Source organism: Aethalodelphis obliquidens, unplaced genomic scaffold, assembly GCF_003676395.1.
Source record: "Aethalodelphis obliquidens isolate GAN/ISIS:26980383/991018 unplaced genomic scaffold, ASM367639v1 scaffold62, whole genome shotgun sequence".
NCBI classification, from domain to species: domain Eukaryota; kingdom Metazoa; phylum Chordata; class Mammalia; order Artiodactyla; family Delphinidae; genus Aethalodelphis; species Aethalodelphis obliquidens.
In genome coordinates, this window is record NW_020838006.1 from 2546476 (window position 1) to 2568431 (window position 21956).

General features: G+C 37.1%; 1 protein-coding gene across 11 annotated transcripts in view; it reads left to right on the forward strand.

Moving 5' to 3' along the window:
* The window catches only part of RBMS3 (RNA binding motif single stranded interacting protein 3), a 715251-nt gene that overhangs the window by 416323 nt on the left and 276972 nt on the right, over nucleotides 1–21956 (forward strand). The window lies entirely within an intron of this gene.

The following is a 21956-nucleotide window of genomic DNA, read 5'->3' on the forward strand; positions in this document are numbered from 1 at the left end:
AAACCAGCTTTACAACAAATGCTAAAGGAACTTCTCTAGGCAGGGAACACAAGAGAAGAAAAACACTTACAATACCATTTTCTTAATTGTTTTGGGTTTGTTAATAGGAACACAAATACGGATAACTACCTTAAATGTAAATGGATTAAATGCTCCAACCAAACGACAGAGACTGGCTGAATGGATACAAAAACAAGACCCATATATATGCTTTCTAAAGGAGCCCACTTCAGACTTAGGGACACATACAGACTGAAAGTGAGGGGATGGAAAAAGATATCCCATGCAAATGAAAATCAAAAGAAAGCTGGAGTAGCAATTCTCATATCAGACAAAATAGACTTTAAAATAAAGACTATTAGAAGAGAAAAAGAAGGATACTACATAATGATCAAGGGATCGATCCAAGAAGAAGATATAATAATTGTAAATATTTATGCATCCAACATAGGAGCACCTCAATACATAAGGCAAATGCTAACAGCCATAAAAGGGGAAATCGACAGAAACACAATCATACTAGGGGACTTTAACACCCTACTTTCACCAATGGACAGATCATCCAAAATGAAAATAAATAAGGAAACACAAGCTTTAAATGATACATTAAACAAGATGGACTTAATTGATATTTATAGGATGTTCCATCCAAAAATAACAGAATACACTTTCTTCTCAAGTGGTCATAGAACATTCTCCAGGATAGATCATATCTTGGATCACAAATCAATCCTTGGTAAATTTATGAAAATTGAAATCGTATCAAGTACCTTTTCCAACCACAAGGCTATGAGACTAGATATCTATTACAGGAAAAAGTCTGTAAAAAATACAAACACATGGAAGCTAAACAATACACTACTAAATAAACAGGAGATCACTGAAGAAATCAAAGAGGAAACCAAAAAATACCTAGAAACAAATGACAATGAAAACACGACGACCTACAACCTATGGGATGCAGCAAAACAGTTCTAAGAGGGAAGTTTTTAGCAATACAGTCGTATCCCAAGAAATAAGAAACATCTCAAATAAACAACCTAACCTTACACCTAAAGCAATTAGAGAAAGAAGAACAAAAAACCCCAAAGTTAGCAGAAGGAAAGAAATCACAAAGATCAGATCAGAAATAAATGAAAAACAAATGAAGGAAACAATAGCAAAGATCACTAGAAGTAAAAGCTGGTTCTTTGAGGAGATAAACATAATTGATAAACCATTAGCCAGACTGATCAGGAAAAAAAGGGAGAAGACTCAAATCAGTAGAATTAGAAATGAAAAAGGAGAAGTAACAACTGACACTGCAGAAATACAAAGGATCATGAGAGATTACTACAAGCAACTATATGCCAATAAATTGGACAACCTGGAAGAAATGGACAAATTCTTAGAAAAGCTCAACCTTCCGATACTGAACCAGGAAGAAATACAGAATATAAAAAGACCAATCAGAAGCACTGAAATTGAAACTGTGATTAGAAATCATCCAGCAAACAAAAGCCCAGGACCAGATGGCTTCACAGGTGAATTCTGTCAAACATTTAGAGAACAGCTAACACCTATCCTTCTCAAACTCTTCCAAAATATCACAGAGGGAGGAATACTCCGAAACTCATTCTACAAGGCCACCATCATGCTGATACCAAAACCAGACAAAGATGTCACAAAGAAGGAAAACTATAGGCCAATATCACTAATGAATATAGATGAAAAAATCCTCAACAAAATACTAGCAGACAGAATCCAACAGCACATTAAAAGTATCATACACCATGATCAAGTGGGGTTTATCCCAGCAATGCAAGGATTCTTCAGTATACGCAAATCAATCAATGTGATAAAACGTATTAACAAACTGAAGGAGAAAAACCATATGATCATCTCAATAGATGCAGAAAAAGCTTTTGACAAAATTCAACACCCTTTTATTATAAAAACTCTCCAGAAGGTAGGCATAGAGGGAACTTACCAGAACATAATAAAGGCTAAATATGACAAACCTACACCCAACATTGTTCTCAATGGTTAAAAACTGAAACTGTTTCCTCTACGATCAGGAACAAGACAAGGTTGTCCACTTGAACCAGAATTATTCAACACAGTTTTGGAAGTTTTAGCCACAGCAATCAGAGGAGAAAAAGAAATAAAAGGAATCCAAATTGGAAAAGAAGAATTAAAGCTGTCAATATTTGTAGATGACATGATACTATACACAGAGAATCCTAAAGATGCTACCAGAAAACTACTAGAGCTAATCAATGAATTTGGTAAAGTAGCAGGATAGGAAATTAATGCACAGAAATCTCTTGAATTCCTATATACTAGTGATGAAAAACCTGAAAGAGAAAATAAGGAAACACTCCCATTTACCACTGGAACAAAAAGAATAAAATACCTGGGAATAAACCTACCTACGGAGACAAAAGACCTGTATGCAGAAAACCATATGACAATGATGAAAGAAATTAAAGACGGTATAAACAGATGGAGAGACATACCATGTTCTTGGACTGGAAGAATCAACATTGTGAAGAAGACTGTACTACCCAAGCAATCTACAGATTCATTGCAATCCCTATCAAACTACCAGCAGCATTTTTCACAGAACTAGAACAAAAAATTTCACAATTTGTATGGAAACACAGAAGACCCCAAATAGCCAAAGCAATCTTGAGAAAGAAAAACAGAGCTGGAGGAATCAGGCTCCCGGTCTTCAGACTGTACTACAGAGCTACAGTAATCAAGAGAGTCTGGTACTGGCACAAAAACAGAAATATAGATCCCTGGAACAGGATAGAAAGCCCAGAGATAAACCCATGCACATATGGTCACCTTATCTTTGATAAAGGAGGCAAGAATATACAATGGAGAAAAGACAGCATCTTCAGTAAGTGGTGCTGGGAAAACTGGACGGCTACATTTAAAAGAATGAAATTAGAACACTCCTGAACACCATACACAAAAATAAACTCAAAATGGATTAAAGACTTAAATGTAAGCCCAGACACTATAAAACTCTTAGAGGAAAACATAGGCAGAACACTCTATGGCATACATCAAAGCAGGATCCTTTTTGACCCACCTCCTAGAGAAATGAAAATAAAAACAAAAATAAACAAATGGGACCTAATGAAACTTCAAAGCTTTTGCACAGCAAAGGAAACCATAAACAAGGTGAAAAGAGAACCCTCAGAATGGGAGAAAATATTTGCAAACAGAGCAACTGACACATGATTAATCTCCAAAATATACAAGCAGCTCATGCAGCTCAATATCAAAAAAAACAAACAACCCAATCCAATAATGGGCAGAAGATCTAAATAGACATTTCTCAATGAAGATATACAGATTGCCAGCAAACACATGAAAGGATGCTCAACATCACTAATCATTAGAGAAATGCAAATCAGAACTACAATGAGGGCTTCCCTGGTGGCACAGTGGTTGAGAGTCTGCCTGCCAATGCAGGGGATGCAAGTTCGTGCCCCGGTCCGGGAAGATCCCACATGCCGCAGAGTGGCTGGGCCCGTGAGCCATGGCCGCTGAGCCTGTGTGTCCGGAGCCTGTGCTCCGCAACGGGAGAGGCCGCGACGGTGAGGGGCCCGCATACCGCAAAAAAAAAAACTACAATGAGGTATCACCTCACACCGGTCAGAATGGCCATCATCAAAAAAATCTACGAACAATAAATGCTGGAGAGGGTGTGGAGAAAAGGGAACCCTCTTGCACTGTTGGTGGGAATGTAAATTGATACAGCCACTATGGAGAACAGTATGGAGGTTCCTTAAAAAACTGAAAGTAGAACTACCTTATGACCGAGCAATCCCACTACTGGGCATATACCCTCGGAAAACCATAATTCAACAAGAGTCATGTACCAAAATGTTCATTGCAGCTTTATTTACAAAAGCCAGGACATGGAAGCAACCCAAGTGTTCATCAACAGATGAATGGTTAAAGAAGATGTGGCACATATATACAATGGAATATTACTCAGCCATAAAAAGAAACAAAAGTGAGTTATTTATACTGAGATGGATGGACCTCATACACCTCCCTACAAATAGGCTGTATGGACTGTCATACAGAGTGAAGTCAGAAAGAGAAAAACAAAAACTGTATGCTAACACATATATATGGAATCTAAAAAAAAGAAAAAAAGGTTCTGAAGAACCTAGGGGCAGGATAGGAATAAAGTCACAGACTTAGAGAATGGACTTGAGGACACGGGGAGGGAGGAAGGGTCAAATGGGACAAAGTGAGAGAGTGGCATGAACATATACACACACTACCAAATGTAAAATAGATAGCTAGTGGGAAGCAGCCATATAGCACCTGGAGATCAGCTCAGTGCTTTGTGTCCACCTAGAGGGGTGGGAGGGATTCGCAAGATGGGGGAGATATGGGTATATCTGTTTATGTATAGCTGATTCACTCTTTTATACAGCAGAAACTAACACACCATTGTAAAGCAATTATACTCCAATAAAGATGTTAAAAAAAAAAAAAAGAGGCCTGAATTCATCTCTCCTCCTACCTACATCACATACGAAACTCATTTTATTTAGTAAAGTTCTACTCCAGGATGTTGTTTTTCAATAGAACATCTCAATTTTTGTGTATGTCTTCATGCTTATGTATCCTGTTTTTAAAAGCCTTTAATTTATTTTGTATTATGTATTATTTTTATTTTTGTTGTTATTCTTGCTTATTCTGATCATTTGTAAGTTTTTTTAACTCTTGTATACATTGCTTTTTAAAATTAAATAATATAGATACATTTGTTATTTAGAGAGTTGAAAAATTAGCAAACTTACTTTTCTAGCTGTTTCCTCTCTTCTCCAGTTTCCAAATTTGTTCATTCATATTACTGTTTTTATATCCAGCTTCATAATATTTACATTTTGTTATATAACATAATTAAAATTATTCAACTTTAGGTCTGCATTTAAACAAAATCAGTATTCATTTTCAATCATTTTATAATATGGCTATGCAATTCTTGAATTTTCATTTTTATTTATATCACATTTTTCTGAATTTCATAAACCGGTAGTTTTTAGAGAAGCCATTGTGAGTGTTATAGTACAATGTCTGTGCATATGTCAGAATGTCTATATTTTACATTCATATGTAAATGACACCGATACATAGGGTATAAAATTCATGTCACTTTCCCCTTTTAAAACTCGTTGCACTGCAATTCTTTGTTTTGTTTTCGTTTGCTTTGTTGTTTGTTTTTTTTTCCCAATATTGGTGTTGCTAAAGTAATCCTGATTTTCTACCTGATAGCTAAATTTATTTTTCAGTATGGATGCCTCAAGTATTCTTTCTATCCCTGAAATTCATTTGTTATTGCTTGTTTTGTAACAAATTTTTCCTAAAATGTGATATTCCATTTTGATGTAGGTTTATGAAAGTCTTTATTTGTTTTTTTAGAAACATTTAGTTAAACCTTGAATATTTTTGTTAGGTGGATTTCCCCAAAGCCTTTCCAGCAGATCTGTGACTTGGTTTTCGGAAATATCTACTCCACTTCTCATTCCAAATTTCTCTGTATTTGGCAGATATACCTCAACATCTGTTGTCTGGAGTTTTAGTATTTTCCCAGTCTTGTTGTATAGCCTCAGCTTCTCAGATTTTTCTTATCATTTTCATTTCATTGGGTTTTCTGGAAAAGATGCTTATTTTTCTGCAGGCAGTCTGGGATGGTTTACCTGAAAATTAGATCTAATGAAGGGTAATCCTGTAAGAGTTGTCATACTTTTGGGTTAGTGTGGGGAATAGCCCAGCCCCAGAGTGGGAGTCAGGCCCAGGTTGAACCAGGGCTCTGTCTGTCACACACCAGCTCTGTGGCCCCCATTAGACAACCAAAACTCTCTGAATCTCTGCTTCCTTACAAGGTTGCCTTGAGGATTAAATAAGCAACCTACTTGAAGTTATGAGGAAGTTACCTGTATACCCACTATAAGCAGAAGTACAAGCTACTATTATCATATTTATTGAAAAGCAACCATCAGGCTATAGGAAGTAAGATCCGTCCATGCAGGACCAGACAGCAGTCCTTCCAGTGTGCTCAGCTCCTTTTAGGTCTGTTTGGAAGTTCTCTTTTCCTGTTCTTCATCCCCTGCCAAAACATGATTCATTGCAGCTCTGGTTGGTAGAAAGTATTCTGTTGGATTGGGGATGGTGGGAGAGAGGTAGAGAGAAAGGTTTTAAAAAATATATCACATTGGAACTTGACTTTCAAGTACTTGGATGCAGTCAATTTTGAGAGGATTCAAAGACGATTTATAAATATCACTAGGGGTTAGGAAGCCATTCTTTTACCAAACACTAAAGAAGCTAATAGGATTTTCCTTGGAGGAGAAAGTCAGCGGGGAGATTTCATACTATACCACTTGTGATACAGGTGAGATTAATAGCCAGCTAAGATTCTTTGTCTCCATTGATGATGGGGCAGATGAAAATTGATTTTAGTTGCATGATGATAATCTCCAGACAGCGAAAGCAAGGTTAGGCTTCCTTGTAGGGAGGGACCACCCCCTTGGGATATGGGGAGACTGGGAATGGCTACTGGAGAGGTAATAAAATACTGGGTTCTTCAAGTGGGAAGAAATTTACATTACCTCCTAGGGGAGTCTGGGGGCCCACCTGCCTCTCCATTTTATTGCGACCCGACCCTCCACAGGAGCTATTAGCCATTGACTTTTGGGTGGGATTATGAGTCACCTTTCTGGATATCTTTAAAAGCTGGACAAATGATTATGGTTACCTTACGGTATTTCCTGAACTTTCTGACAGCCACTTCACTGTGCTTGCACACATTAAGCTCTGCTCCAAGTGGTCCTGTGGTCACAGCATCAGCATTGCCTGGGAGCTGGTGAGAAGTGCAGATTCATGGGCACAGCCCAGACCTGCTCAATCAGTGTCCCTAGGGTTGGAGTCCCAGGATCCGGTGTTTTAACAAGCCCTTTAGGTGATTTTTATACATGATAAAATTTGAGAATGACTGAATTTGATTGCTCTTTACTGGTTAAGAACCCATGTGAGCTTCTTGTGTTTATTTTCCACCTCCTGGCAACACATGCAAACAAGTTAAAAGCAGGGTAAAGTATTTCTTTGCAGGATCCTTACATTGTTTTATTTGTCAGCTAACCTTTTAATAGTATTTCTTAGAGTCCATTTTGCCATACGATAGATTGCCAAGATCATGATTAAGAAGCTTATTCAAATGTATTTAAAATGTTTAAATGGAAACAACCTGGAGATATAATTGCCTAAATTTAATCAAGGATTTAATTTGTAGCTCAGACCAGCCAAATGCATTTTCCTATTTTTCAGTTCCCTGCTTGTACAAAGAAATTAAAAAGTATGGAATCATAGACTGAGCAGTGACCCTTTGAAGCATACTGCAGTGTGCCCACTTATTCTCATTAGCTGTATTATCTCAATATCATCCTGTTCCCTGGGACTTGTAGTTCCCAAAACTAGACTAGAACAAGTGGGGTAAAAAAGATAGCAGTATCTTTTTTCGGTCAAGGGTTATAAATTATTGCCAGGCATATTAGCGTACACATTGCTATGAGAATTAATAGAATAGGTTAAACATTCTGTTCTTGATTCTGTTTGTTAAAAAGTGCCCTGTTTTAGCATGCCATGTCCAGCTGCCCTCAAACCACTAAACTGGGGAGAAGTGTGATTGAGAATTGGGAGACATTTCATGTAAATCTGATGATGGCCACTGCTGGTGAAGGACCATTTTTGTTGCCCCCTCCATTCTACCAGTGGTGATAGGTTTTCACTGAGCTCTTTGCACTTGTTTTACACAAGCCCGAACTCTGAATACTTTGTGCCCCACGATGTCCATCTTTTAGACCCTGAAATCTCCAGGCTAGGTTTAACAGAGCAGCAGTTTATCAACCATGGTTTGCCAAGTCAGCATCAATGCTCACTCTGAGAAAAAGATGAACAGAAAAGGTTGGTGATGTTCTAATCAGGGTGGGAAATTTGCATTTCAGTGATGCTTTGCCTATCAAAAATGCTGGATTAGGATGCAGTGTAGTGGACCACTTCCATTGCTCTAGGTGTGATGAGGATAGCAGAGTCTAAGTAAAATTGTGTGTCTTCTTCTTCTCTCCTGGCTAGAGTTACGTGGGTACATCCAAATTCTTCTTTATGGAGACAGTCAAGACATTTCAGTAACACATCATTCCATGTAATTGCATCTTGTGCAGACTTGGCTGTTTCTTGCTTCTAATCAGAAAGAAACAGGAGAAAGGACAGCTAGATTGCACACTATTGAGAATAAGATAAGGTATGTGTTGTAGTTTTTCGCCAACATTTTATTATGAAAATGTTCAAACATATGGAAAAATGGAAATCAGCTTATAGTGGACTCACTATTCTAGATTCTACAATTTATCTTTTACTGAACTTGCTCTACTGTACACTCATCCCTCTATTCAGTCATCAGTCTATCTTATGTTTTTCAGTAAGACATCAGTTGCAGACAGCAGTACACTTTAATTCTAAATGCTCAGCATGCATGTCATTAACTAGAGTTCAATACTTGTTTTTTTGGTTTTGGGTGAAACTTTCATAAAATGAAATACACTGACCTTAAGTATGTCATTCAAAGTGCTTTGCCAAACATATCCATCTGCGTAATCCAAACCCTATCCACATATAGAATATTGCTCACTACCCTAAAAATTAATTAATGTATGTGTTCTGAATTGATGTATACATACTGCTAGACCTCTGACACTTTTCTTAATTTAATGAGGCTCCCCTAGGGCTTCACATGGAAACTCTGGGGGCTGACCTGTTTATCTTCTCTGCTATCTTTCTCTACTCTCTTACTTAATGAAAATGACATGCTACTCAGTCTAATTGCCATCCTACATATCCTACACTTAGCTCATGGTTTAATTTTCTAATGTTCATCAGAATTAATAGAAGAATGCCAAGCTACATGAGTTAACTTTATTCAGCTTCCTCCCCTCACCAGCCACCTCCAGTAAAAGTAAATAGACTCATGCTAATTGATCCACAGCTTTCTCCATGCTCATTGCTCCTCAGGAAGGATGGCCAGATGCAGGAAGGCAATCTGTTGTTATTTTTTAAACCAATTCTGGTTCATTGTTAATGACTGCTGGTTGCTGGGAGTGCTGTGTTAGGAAGGATCCTGAGGCTCTGTCTATACTTAGTGAGAATGTACCACAATTGCTTAGTGCTGTCTGCCACAGGTAGAAGCTGGGCTGGGAAGCAACAGCAGGTGTGTCATCTCTTTTACATACTAGACTTGTGTGAGCTCCTGGACTATTCCATGTAACCATCCGAAAACATGTCTAGATTGAACCAGGCAACTGAAAAGGGCAGAAGGACACTGAATGCCAGTCTAAAACATCTGTCCTAGTTCATATTTGTATCTTATTAAAATAATCAGTGTTGCTTTGAAACAGTTCTACCCACAAACAGGATGTCTAAATCGGGTTTAAAAATACAAAGCGGGGGGAATTCCCTGGCGGTCTAGTGGTTAAGACGCCAAGTTCTCACTGCTGGGTTTGATCCCTGGTTGGGGAATTAAGATCCCATAAGCCCTGTGGTGCAGCCAAAAAAACAAATAAGGCAGGGGAAAAAGAGAGAGGGAAAGGCAGGGACCGATGTGTTCTATCATTCTAAGCATGAAAATGTGTCACTATTTGCCTTAAGGCTGATATACTCCAGGAGTCACCCTTCTTATGCAAAGTATAAAATTCTAAGTAGTGAACTATTTGAATCACTGCTACTGTGGGATCATAATGCCCAGTTCAACTTTTCTGCTTTTCTCTAAGAAGCAAATAGATATGGGGCCAGTCAAGATTATTCTTTGTGCGTGGGGGTCAGGAAAGTAAGGTGAGGAATCCAACTTTGCTTTTGTTGTCAGCTTTATTTGTAACACCTCAGCAGATGTCAAGACAATGTGTTTTGTTGCTCTTAGCCTCCGTGCTATCCCTCTTCACAGCAGTGTTCCCCACGTGTGAGTTGCTTGGCTCAGAAGCATTTTTTGAAGACTCAATTTTCAAAGTAAATACACCCACATAAGTCAGTAGTACTTTCGAAAACAAAGGTTATCACATTTTTCCAAGGGGGATAGATGAGAGAAGGGAGGATGCTGAGACAGAGTGTGAGTTTATGTTGACTGGCAGGTCCCATAAAGATTACATCCATAGTGCACTACCAAACTGAACAACAGCAGAGGGGAAGGGATGCGGGGCTGGGGAGGGAGGGCTCAGATGAGAGCAAAGTTAAAAGAACCATTTTAGCAAGGTGTGAAGTTTAAGGGGCATGCTTGGAGGGTAGGTTTTCTTACCAAGTCTTCTGTGAACGCCTGACCAGAAATACACAGGAGGGGAAACACACAGACACCCCACCTCCTTGAAGGGAGAACATTCTTATTTCATCAGGATTGCTGAGGAATGCTGCTGATGATAAGGCTACAGAAAATATTTCTGGGAGTGCATTTTCAGAACTTGGGAACAGAGACAGTCTGTCTGAACCCAGCTCAACTTTTCTTTCTTATCACTTCTTAAAAGCATGTTATCTTTAAGAGCCAAATTAACATTTCATGATATGGCTTCTCAGCAGCTGATACGTGGGCATCCCAGGGCTAGACAGGGATGACTAAGCAGTTCTGGAAAATGACTATCCCCAGAGCTGCTGGCTTGACAGTTTCCTTGTCTATCACAGATGGAGGCTATTTGTTCCTCTCTAGATATAAGTGGCTCTGTAAGCAGAGGACTCTTTGCTCCAGGAAAGGTGTGAATAGTGTAATAAACAAAAGGAGCCACACAGTATGTTCTTATGAGAAGCCAATTAATTAGCCATATCAACATGGTCAAAGTATGGTTCATTTTCTGTTTTGAATAGTGCACGACACAGAATTTTCTCAATGCATTCAAAGATACACTTAGTAACATGGCAGACAAACATTCTAATAGTAGGGTGCTCTGCTGGGTAGTCTGCAAAGTAAACCTCAAAAATAAAATAAAATCAATGCAATCCTCATTCCTAGAAGATGAGTCCCAGTGTTTAAATTTTGACTTTTGATAGTCTGTTTTCTTGACACCTTGAAGAATTTCAAGTGCCATATTAGAATGCACTTTAATGTTTTAAAATAGGAGAGGTTTTCAAAAACATACAGCTCTGTAAAGTGAGGTATATCAATGTATTTTTGTGAGTAGCTTATGATAAGTTTTATCACATGGTTAAAACATTATAGAATCAAATAAAACTAACTGTGCCTGGTAAAAGATCACTTCTAGTAGATTTCTTTAACTATGTATAAAATTACATTAGAGAGTTGTAGGATGGCCATTTTTCCTGGAATGCATTGTTAGCTTTCTGTTTTCTATTATTAGATAAAGGCACTTTGAACAAAGGTTTTTTTCATAAATTCTGGGATATTAGATTCTTTTCACATATGATTTCTCCCTTCTATTTTTATTATCATAGGGTAACATTTTTTAAAATATTGCCTGTTATACAGAATTTGAATGTCATTATCCTACATGGCTTCTGATACCAGAGGATATCAGAAAAATTTAGAGAGGTACAGCTGTGGACCAAAATTCGAACAGCTAAAATTCAGGGTTCATTACACACACACACGCATGCACGCACGCACACCCCCAATGAGGTAAGTAGGCTGGTTTTTATGTACTTTGAGGAATAACAGTTCTTTTTCTTACTGTTTCCTGATAAAACCAAATACAATTCTCTTTCATTTATTTTGCAAGTTTTATTTTCTTAGACTTCGGTTTTTCTTTTATTGCGTGTGTGTATATGTGTTCATCTAACTGTTTATATCTTTCAGTGGTAAAAACAACTGGCATTTTTTTGGAAAGGAAGGTTTAATATGTTTGATATGAGTTTTTCTGTTGTTTTTCTTCTATATGTTTGATAAAATACTCAACTACTTAAACTCTATTCCACGTTTACTTTCCCCACCCCCATGGGAGTTCACACAAACAAAACCCAGGTTTTTTTATTCTGTTCTCTAAAAAAGGAAAAAGCATTAGTTGCAACCATTCTTTAGCCATTATTTTAGCCATCTCAGTCACGGAAATAGACAGATAAGGAGACAGAGCAAGAGGTATATACATATATTTAGAAAGAAATAGTTCACAAAAACAGGCATGAACCATAGGACTGGATCTTGAACAAGCAGGCATAATGGCCAGGAAAAATTTAGGTTCCTTAAGTGAGCTTTCTTTAAGAGGTTTTATGCATTAAGACTTATCTAAGTCTTGCCTGCGTCTTCATTTTGATAAGAACTCCAGTGACCTTTCCTGGCAGTCTTCAGTGGGCACGGTTACCCCCACTTCACCCCCACCTGCACCACTAGCACCATCACCATCACCCCACTCCTGCAGCTGGGTGACTAAGGAAGACTTCTAATGTGGGTTTTCCGTCCGATGTACTTTACTGACAGTCCTTCCAAAGGGGGTTAGTTGTCCCAACTTTGAACTGGATGGCATTGCTGTCCCTGCCTGGAGCTTCATTTGGAAGTGGAGGCAGGTACTATGCCATGGCAAGCACTCTTGCCCTCAGATAGGCAGATCTGAAAGGTGACCGCCAACTGGGACTTAGTACATATTCAGGAGGGCTCTCATCGCAAGCCTTTCTCTGGGTACTTAGGCAGACAAAAGAGATTTTTCCTTTGAGCTCTCGTTTGCCCATCTTGACTATATTTCTGTTACCTTAAAGAGCACATTTTAATCCAATTGTTTGCATGTCTCCCAATGAAAATATTTCCTTGAGTCCCTCCATATCAAGAAATATTTCATTCCATCTTTTCAAGTTCCTTGTGTCTGTGAGTGGGCTGGTATACATATCTATTCTTGGATAGAATGTTATGGACAATTCTAATATTTTAAGTAAAAATATGAAAAAGAATAGATAACAAATTAAATATAAAAACATGATTGCTTACATTAGTACATATACCTTCCTTTTATTTTACACAGCCTTCTTGGTACATACAAACTCCAAAATAATAGGGTGTAACTTTAAGCAGCTTAATTTGTAATGTTTATTATTTACTTTTTTCTTCCATTTCTTTATTTTTTCTTCAATTTCTGTGTGCAACAAAATTCTAGGGTTTAGGAGAAATGGACTCATTCTTTTGTTTAAGGAGTAGGGGCCTGCTGTCCTTAGTAAACCTGGCTATTATCTTTCCTTCTCTGAGATAAAATGGCAGGCTCTGCCTAGGTGTTCCCCTCTACTAATACATGTCATCGGTTTTGTTTTGCATTCCACATAGTACTAGGAAAGAATGAGGTCATACGTTTTGAAATTGCAGCATATTTCGTGGATTTTCTTTATGCATGGCTTCTTTTTGAGTCTGATTTTTTTCTTTTCCTTTTTAGGTCTCACTTATACCTTTATGCAAAATCTTATACATTGCATCCATTGAGGACATGGTTACAGATAATATAAGTGATTTTAAAAGCCACCAAGCATAAAGGGATTTTTCTAAGTCCGCAGAACAGCTAGCTTTCTGTTTAATTCAGTCCCTTCAGAATGTATCTCATGTCCCTAATATGTAAAGCCATACAATCATCTGCAAGTAATCAAAAGGGTAGAATCTTTAAAGAATCCAGTCCATAGGCAATATGTATTATGTTATTTAGTGAGCTTTGACAAAGTCATCTAGGCATTTGAACATTATTATCTACAGGAATTCTTTTTCTTTCAACATAGAGACATTTAGTTCAGATTTGTAGAGCAAAGAATGTCTGTTTCCTATGTGACATGAAGTGTCTCAATTTAATCCCCATTTTACTTCATTAAAAAGGCACTGAGCTAATTATTTTTTGAGAAATAAACGATAAATAACAACTGACAATTAGACACAAATGCTTTGGAAGAATACCGTGTTGGCATTTGTGGGAAAGTGTTTCTTCTTTTTAAATGTAAAACATTATAAGGGATTTGAGGGAAAAAAATGAGGCTATCAAACTTTGCATTCCCATTTTTTGGGCTGCCGGAAAAAAATACCAATTTTTCACAATTGTGATTTGCTAGAAATAAGTTGTGAAAGATGATAAAATGATATGCTACCTTTTTAATTGTGGTGACAACTAGCCTTGAAGGGCTTATTAGCTCCATGAACTGAAGTCAAGTCTATAGAATGTTGATTAGTAATTACGCATATCAGAACATTTGCAGATTAAAGGTGTTTTAATATTTTCTTGCCAGAAAAGACAACAGTCACATTACTATTTAATGGTGCTTGAGAAAACTGCATGGAGTAGAAAATATAAGTACAGTCAGTTTCATGGAATATCCAAATGGATTTGGTTTTCACTCAGCTCCACCGTTGCTATGCAATGTTTTTCCCAGAACAAGGACCATCTTTCCATTTAATAAGATGGTTTCTTCAGGCTTCACTTGTTTATTTGGTTTTTTTTTTTGCTTTATGAATAGTCTTCCAATGATTTCATATGAATTCATTTCATTTCCCCATTTTCTTGAGGTTAGAGAAATCATTTGCTTCTTTGGTAGTTTCCTAAAATTCTTACTGCAATGTGAAGGACATAATGCATTCTTGTTGATAGGAGTTCTTTTGTCAGTTTGGAAGAGGACGGAGGAGACATTTTCCTGTCTTCAAATTGTAATGCTTTAGAAGGCTGCTTACACTCTGGAAGAGTACATGTTTCCACATTTTAAATTTAATCTTTAGTTTGATATATTTACATTTTTCCATATGGATTAATGGAGATAGTCAAATCAGGCACAGGAAGTCACAGGATGTTTCTAGATGAAGATTTATAGGAAGATCTGCTCTTTAAAGGGAAATCAGAGAACTGAGAATTTGTGAAGGGGTGATCATGATTCAGTCTTTACATGGGACAGACTCACAGCTCTGTGGTCTATGAACCCTATACCAAAATTCCTAGAGCTGATCTTTTTGTTTTTATTTATATTGGTTTCCTGTCTCTCTTAGAGTTTGTGAGTTTGGTAAAGGAATGTTTTTTTAGAGGATGAATTGCTTTAGTTATTTAAACTTATATATTAGAATCCCCCTTGGATATTCTTCTTGTCTTACAGCAAAATGCATAATTTTGAAGGAGAACCGACATCTTGTTTCTGTCATTGCTTCTGTGCTCTCCATGACTACAGAGAAAGATTTAGGTGGAAATTATTTAGGATTCTTTTTTTAATGGTTTTAAAATACACAAATTAACTTATGTGAAAACATAGCCTTAGGCTTAATTTTATGACCCATACATTTTGAATATTCAAAATCGGGCTAATAAAAAAAAGCAGTAGATATTCTCAGGGGTTTAATTTTACTCATATGGTGAGAATTGATGGTTTATGAGTTTTACAACATTTCATTAGGGAAGTTTTACCAGGGAAGCAGGGTGGAATATATACAAGGTTTATCCTACACTGGCAAAATGGAGCCCTCAATAGAGTTTGTTTACACATCCTGATTAACTTGATTGCCTACCTTGTCAGGAAACACTATGCAAATGATTTTATTTTCTGGGTTATTAGACCAAAAAAGAGACAGAAAATCACTTTTATTACAGAGCAATCTTTGCATGCACATTTTACATGTTTATAAGAATCTCTTTAAAGGGAAGTGGTACAGGATGACTGCGTCTTTGACAATCTAGCTGCTAGCTACCCAAAAGAAATGACACATTGCTTAAGATGTTGATTTTATGGCGCCTTTTGGGAGTATAAATTTTATTTTTCATGTCTCTCACTATATATAGAACAACATAAGTGATATATTTATAAGATATTAGTAGAGATGTTTAAGGGAAAGTAAAATGACATGTTTTTTTTTATTTTGTTAATTTTGTTTTTATAAATTTTGATTCAGATTGCCTTTCACCTCCTAGGAATCTTTAATGAATTGATTTTTTTGTTTGTTTGTTTGCTCTATCTTTGCAATTGATTATGTATATTTATGGCTCATTTTTTACAATATTCAAGTACCAAATTATCTCTGTTCACATCGCCAAAAAGTTTTGAAAGTCATTGCCACTAGTTAGTGCTATCCTGATCAGAAATGTTAGAAACCCAGAATCCTCTTTCAATTTCTGTACTTTCCATACCAGTATTTGAATTTTTTGTTTTTGTTTCATCTAAGCACTTTGACTTTTGTGACCTGTCATTAAACTTCTGTGTATATTTTTCTGCCTCTTTGCTACAGTTTGATTATCTGGGCTAATTTTTTAACACATGCATGTTGACTAGAAAATGATGTTCTTTTAGGAATTTTTATGTCACTATAACTCATTAAACTAAACATCTCTCTCATTTCTCAATCCAAAAGAATGGGAATATATAGTTTTTTAAATTTCAGAATTTGCATCTACTTTAAAGGGTTTCTGTGTTCTTCATGTGCAATGTTTAGCAAAGTTTATATATGTGTAGAGGATTGGGTAGCAGAAAATACAGTCTACCAGAGGGCGTTCTGTTATCTTGTGATTTGAAAGGCAAGTTTAACTCTACAGAATTGCAGGCAGGAAGAGACATTACACAAATAAGCCAATCATATTTTGACATCAGAGTCTTGTGTTGACATTTCAATCAAAACATGAGACAATAAAACCTTAATCTTGACACATAAGTTCCTGTAAGTGTTGTGCAGAGGAAAAGTTTTCTCTTGTATTTAGACTGAGTCTTCTAGGTCACAAAAGCACCAAGAATAAAATGGACCAGATGGTTAGGTGTTCTGTACCTCCTCCCAAAACACCTGCCCTTGACCTGAGGAATGACTTTCTCGCCTTGTAAGATTGGCCCAAAATACAGCTCGAAGGTGACCTCTCTATCTGCTCTCCTATTAAGAAGTAATCACACCTGCCCTTGTTACTTCTCATGACTTGTTTGTAGGTTTCTGGCCACACCAATCAAGCAGTTCTTTATAATAGCCAGCCATTTATTTAGTGGGTTCTTTATTTCTACTCATCTAGGGAAGAAAACTCTAGAAGTCCTGCAGAAATACCCAAAAGGAAAAAAACAAAACCAAACAAAATGGCTGAATTCTTGACACTTGCGATTTAAGTGTCAAGAATTTGTGTCACTTGTGATGAAAGGAGAGTCTCCTTTCATCTGTCATGTAAGAAGGATAAGTGCCAGGTTAAATTTTTATTTCTGGTCTGGTTTCTCTGACAGAGATTCATACTTCTGCCCTAGAGTTAAATCTAATGGAAAAGACACCTATTGAAAGTAAATGGCTTGGGACTTCCCTGGTGGTTCAGTGGTTAAGAATCTGCCTGCCAATGCAGGGAACACGGGTTTGAGCCCTGGTCCGGGAAGATCCCACATGCTGCGGAGCAACTAAGCCCGTGCGCCACAACTACTGAGCCTGCACTGTAGAGCCTGCGAGCCACAACTACTGAAGCCTGCATGCCTAGAGCCCATGCTCCACAAGAGAAGCCACGGCAATGAGAAGCACACGCACTGCAATGAAGAGTAGCCCCTGCTCGCCACAACTAGAGAAAGACTGCGTGCAGCAACGAAGACCCAATGCAGCCAAATATAAATAAATAAATAAATTTTTAAAAAGAGAAAGTAAATGGCTTGTTTTTATCTGTAGAAACTGTCTTCTCCCCAACACAAATCAGTGTGGATTTTCACCTAGGAGTTTCTGTGGATAGCCACCAAATGCTGGTAGTGATCAAACAAGTTTAAAAAAAGTCTTATTTATGTGTGACCCTTAGTTATACTCTTTAAAATGCCATGTTTCTATTTTAACTTTACTAAAACTTAACAAGGTATAATTTTTACTCTCTGGTACCTCTTGCCAGTATTTATTGTCTGGGTCTAATTTGCAATGAGGTATAGCAATAAGCATTAAAAGCTTTAATGAATCAAGTATGAATATGTTTGAATGTCCTGACTTGCTGAAACTAAAAATGGGACAACAGAACAGAGGAATTATACCAGAACCATCTCAAGTATTCATGCAGCCTCTACACTAAGAGAACTTGTTTGGTAGCCTAATTAAAGAACTGGCTGTTTGTGATCCCCTCCTGTCATTTCTTAGACATTAATCAATGTGATCCTTAGCGTCCTTTTCAATCCTTCCCTCAGTGGGGAGACAGGAGGAGAGAAAACAGTATATAATAGTATAATTTCTCTGATCCTCTACACAGACCACCTAGTAATACTGTTGCGAAGCACATGCAAATGCAAATAGCTATATTGCTTCTGCATAATAGAAACTAATATACTAGTAACTCCAAACGGGACAAATGTTAAGATGGATCTTTTGCAAAGCAGACAACATAATATAACACTGAGAGTAATTATGCTCTCTTTTCTTTAGGGTAAGTGATGAATGTTCAGATTCAATACTTAATATTTGCTTTATAAAAAGTGCATTGTGCTCATTTATTTTTTTGGCATGGAAAGATGCTTTAGAAGATCACTTCATTCAATATTTTTAAAATCACCGACTAGAGATCATGATTTACCTGTATATTTTCATAAGCATATACCATAACTCATTCTGTTTAATGGCTAAAACACTTCCCTATAATCATCTTGAGACTAAAGTGATCTTCTGCTGAGACGCTTTCCTCCATGACAAATCAGAATTCTGTTATCTGATAAAAACACAAGGCCCTTCTTTTCCATTTTCCCCAAATTTATAATGAATTAAAGACATCTATTCACCAGAAAACGTTTATTAAGAATGCATGATGGTAATGTTTGATGGCAAATTCAGACTAATACATGGATCTCAGATTCATGAATATAATTTTCTCTGGATAGTTAGATATTTTAAGGTGGTTTAATGCCTGAGGAATAATGGCATTTATTGATTGCATCTTCACATATACACACGTGAGTGCCTCTGTGGGGATGCTTATCTATGTGTAGCTCTATATAAATGAGTACAAATGTTAGCTCTTTGACATGAGATGTTGAAACTATTAGAGATGGTCTACACAGAAGAGTCTAATTACTTTTGTTTCAAAAGTATATCGAGGAGTATTTAGGTCAAAGAATAATTTTTAGTCAATTCATTCACGTGCTTCAAATGGTTGAATCCTTGGTCCTTCATCTGTGATCAGGTTGTATATAACCACCATTTGCAGTCCTAAATCTAATGGATAGCCCAAGTCATGAGCAAATAAGTGTCCAATAATAAGGGTGGGGGACAAGAAAAAGACACAGATTTTTTTCTGTTAAGTCATTTATTGACTGTGATCTTATACAAATGACTTTGTTTTCTTGGATCTGTGTTTCCTTATGTATAGAATAGACTACACGTGTTACTTCGCAAGATTAGTGCAAGGATTAACTGATATTAACATATATGGAAGCCTAACATACTTCACTTGTATATTCACTTCGCTTTATAAATCTTCCCTTCTTGGTGGAGAAAAAGGTGAAATCAATGACTTAGTAAGCCAAGACAGCCTTTGGAGAGCAGAGAAAAGGTCCTTGGGTTGTCATAGCTGTCCGGGTAACCTCTGCTTCTGATATCCAGTTTTCCATAAATTTTGATTAATTATTTCACCTGTTTGTCACATACATTTTAACTCAAATGTAAAACTATATTTGTTTTTCATTTCTAACTCCCATCCCCCAAAATCATTCACAGAAGCCTTCGTCTTTATAACAAACTTCTACAGATTGGGAGAGACAGCTTCATACCATAAGTAGGCAAATCTCTTACCACTGTTAATCCATGAGAAAAAAATAAAAACTACCTTAGAAATATTTTATAGGGCTGACTTAGTTAATCTTATTAAGAAGTTATGACTGTAGAACTAGTTAGAGAGAGGTACTCTGTTCTGGGTTAATTGGGACGCATTGTTAGCAAAGCCTGGAAATCTGTGTATAAATGCAAGTGGCCAAAGTATCTTCCTGCTTGAGTTTTAAAAATTCTAATGAATATGGGTGGTTTCTGAATTTCTAGGCAATGCAGGATTTTCATGATGTTACACTTCAGTTGTCTTTCAAACTAATTCTCTATGCAAGTTACTGCCCTAGATGCTGTGGCTACAGAAGAGGAAGTATTAAAAGAAAAAAAGTTTCTGCCCACCCCAAACCCCTGAATTAAAAATATCTAGTAAAGTGAAAAAGATGCATACAGAAAACAAACAAAAAAAGAAAACATAGCAGTTGACTTTATATTCTTGTAACAATCGTTGGACGCATAGAGTATATGGGTAGCACTTCCTGGTGTGGTTGTCATGACCTACGCACGCCTGCTGTTTGTCCCTGCCCTTTCAGTGGTTGGGAGCCTCTCTGTGCCCACGGTGATTTTTGCCACCTGCTCACTTACCCCTTCACTTCGAGAGCAAGTTTGGCAGTTTGTTTGAAACAGTACCTTTGCTCAAAGGAAACAGAAAATTCCTTTTTTGAGTTTTACTGTGACTAGTACCAAAGTAGACTTTGTTCATATTGGGATTCTGGATGGTATAGGAGGAATGAATTCTTACTCCAGCCGTGCAAAAGTTTAGTGTAAAAAAGAGTAAATAAAACAAACTTGTAGAAGTCAAAAATAACACAGCTCTAGCACTTAGATATGTGGCCTTTTCTTTATTATAAAAGATGGTTAGTCCTACCGACTTTAGTGGATTCCCACAATGGTTCAGTAAAATAATGTGGGCAATTGGCTGGACACATAGAAGGCATTCTATAAATGCATGTTCTTATCTAACTTCTTAGAACCCTGTGTCAACTATGCTATTCCTAATGCCCATTAAGTAGGGAGCATTTTACTCCATGTGTAGAGCTTACTCTTTATTATTATTTTGACTCTTGAATGTTAGTCCTTCTCTTCCAGAGTTTTTATTCTGCTGGATTCCCTTTCTTCCCTTCTCTTTTTTTTCCCCAGTGCAAAATTTTAAGCAAACCCTCAGCCTTCAGGTAACAATTTCATGTGAAAAATTAACAATAATGTCATATCAGAGTAATGCCAGGAAGTTATGAAACTTCGCTGTTACTGACAGATGATTAATTTTCTTTTTATTATTAGGAAATTGTTTGTAGGCAACAGTAGAGAACAAACTCTGCTTGTATACATTGCCAGCTCTTGCTTAATTTAATTTCCCAAACAAACCCAAACTTAATTTTACCCCAAAATATAAGCCAGTTCCCATAGCAAAAATTTTACCGATTTCCAGTTTGATTTTTATTTATTGTCCATTTCTCTGTTGATTGAGCTCATCAGATTGAGCAGCAAGATGGTCGTGGGACGAACAGTAGGGTCCAGGGGTCACTCGCTGCGGTGTTTCCCCTAAACCAAGACCAGTCTCTAGGATTTCAGTGTTTCTTTCCTCCTATTTGCCTTAGATAAAGATCCCCTAGGCACTGGTGTTTTTAGAATTCTCCTTGTTCTCCATTAAACAAGTCCCTTAGAATCTTGACCCAATAGTGACTGATGGTGATCCTTGATTATGGAAGCTTGTAGGCATCCAACTCAAGCAGTCCTGCCTTTAGGCACAGCTCTGCCCCTTACTGGCTGTGTGGCTTCCCGTGAGTTAGGCTCTCACTTTTTTTCATCTTTAAAATAGGACTATAATAATTCCTGTCTTATAAGTAAAATAAACTATCTTAGTATACAGAATGGAGCATAGTAAGTACTAGATAGATGATACCTGCTATTGTGAGCTAATTTATGGCAATCATTGAAACTATTCAGCAATTAAGCTTTCATTGTGGAAAGACCCTTACGAAGCATGTTACACATGGTATCAGAGCGTGGAAGGAGGGATCTTTTGTTATATCAGCCACACTGCATCACAGGTGACTGCCAGCTCCTCCTTTCTGAACAGAAGCCGGGAGAAGATGGAAAGTTAGGTGTTCACAAAACAACTTCATTAATAATACTTGAGAGTTGATGGTTTTGTTTTGTTAGCTTGGGCTCCCCAAGAAGCAGACCCTGAAGTAAAGATTCAAAAACAAGTATTCATCTGGGAAGTAAA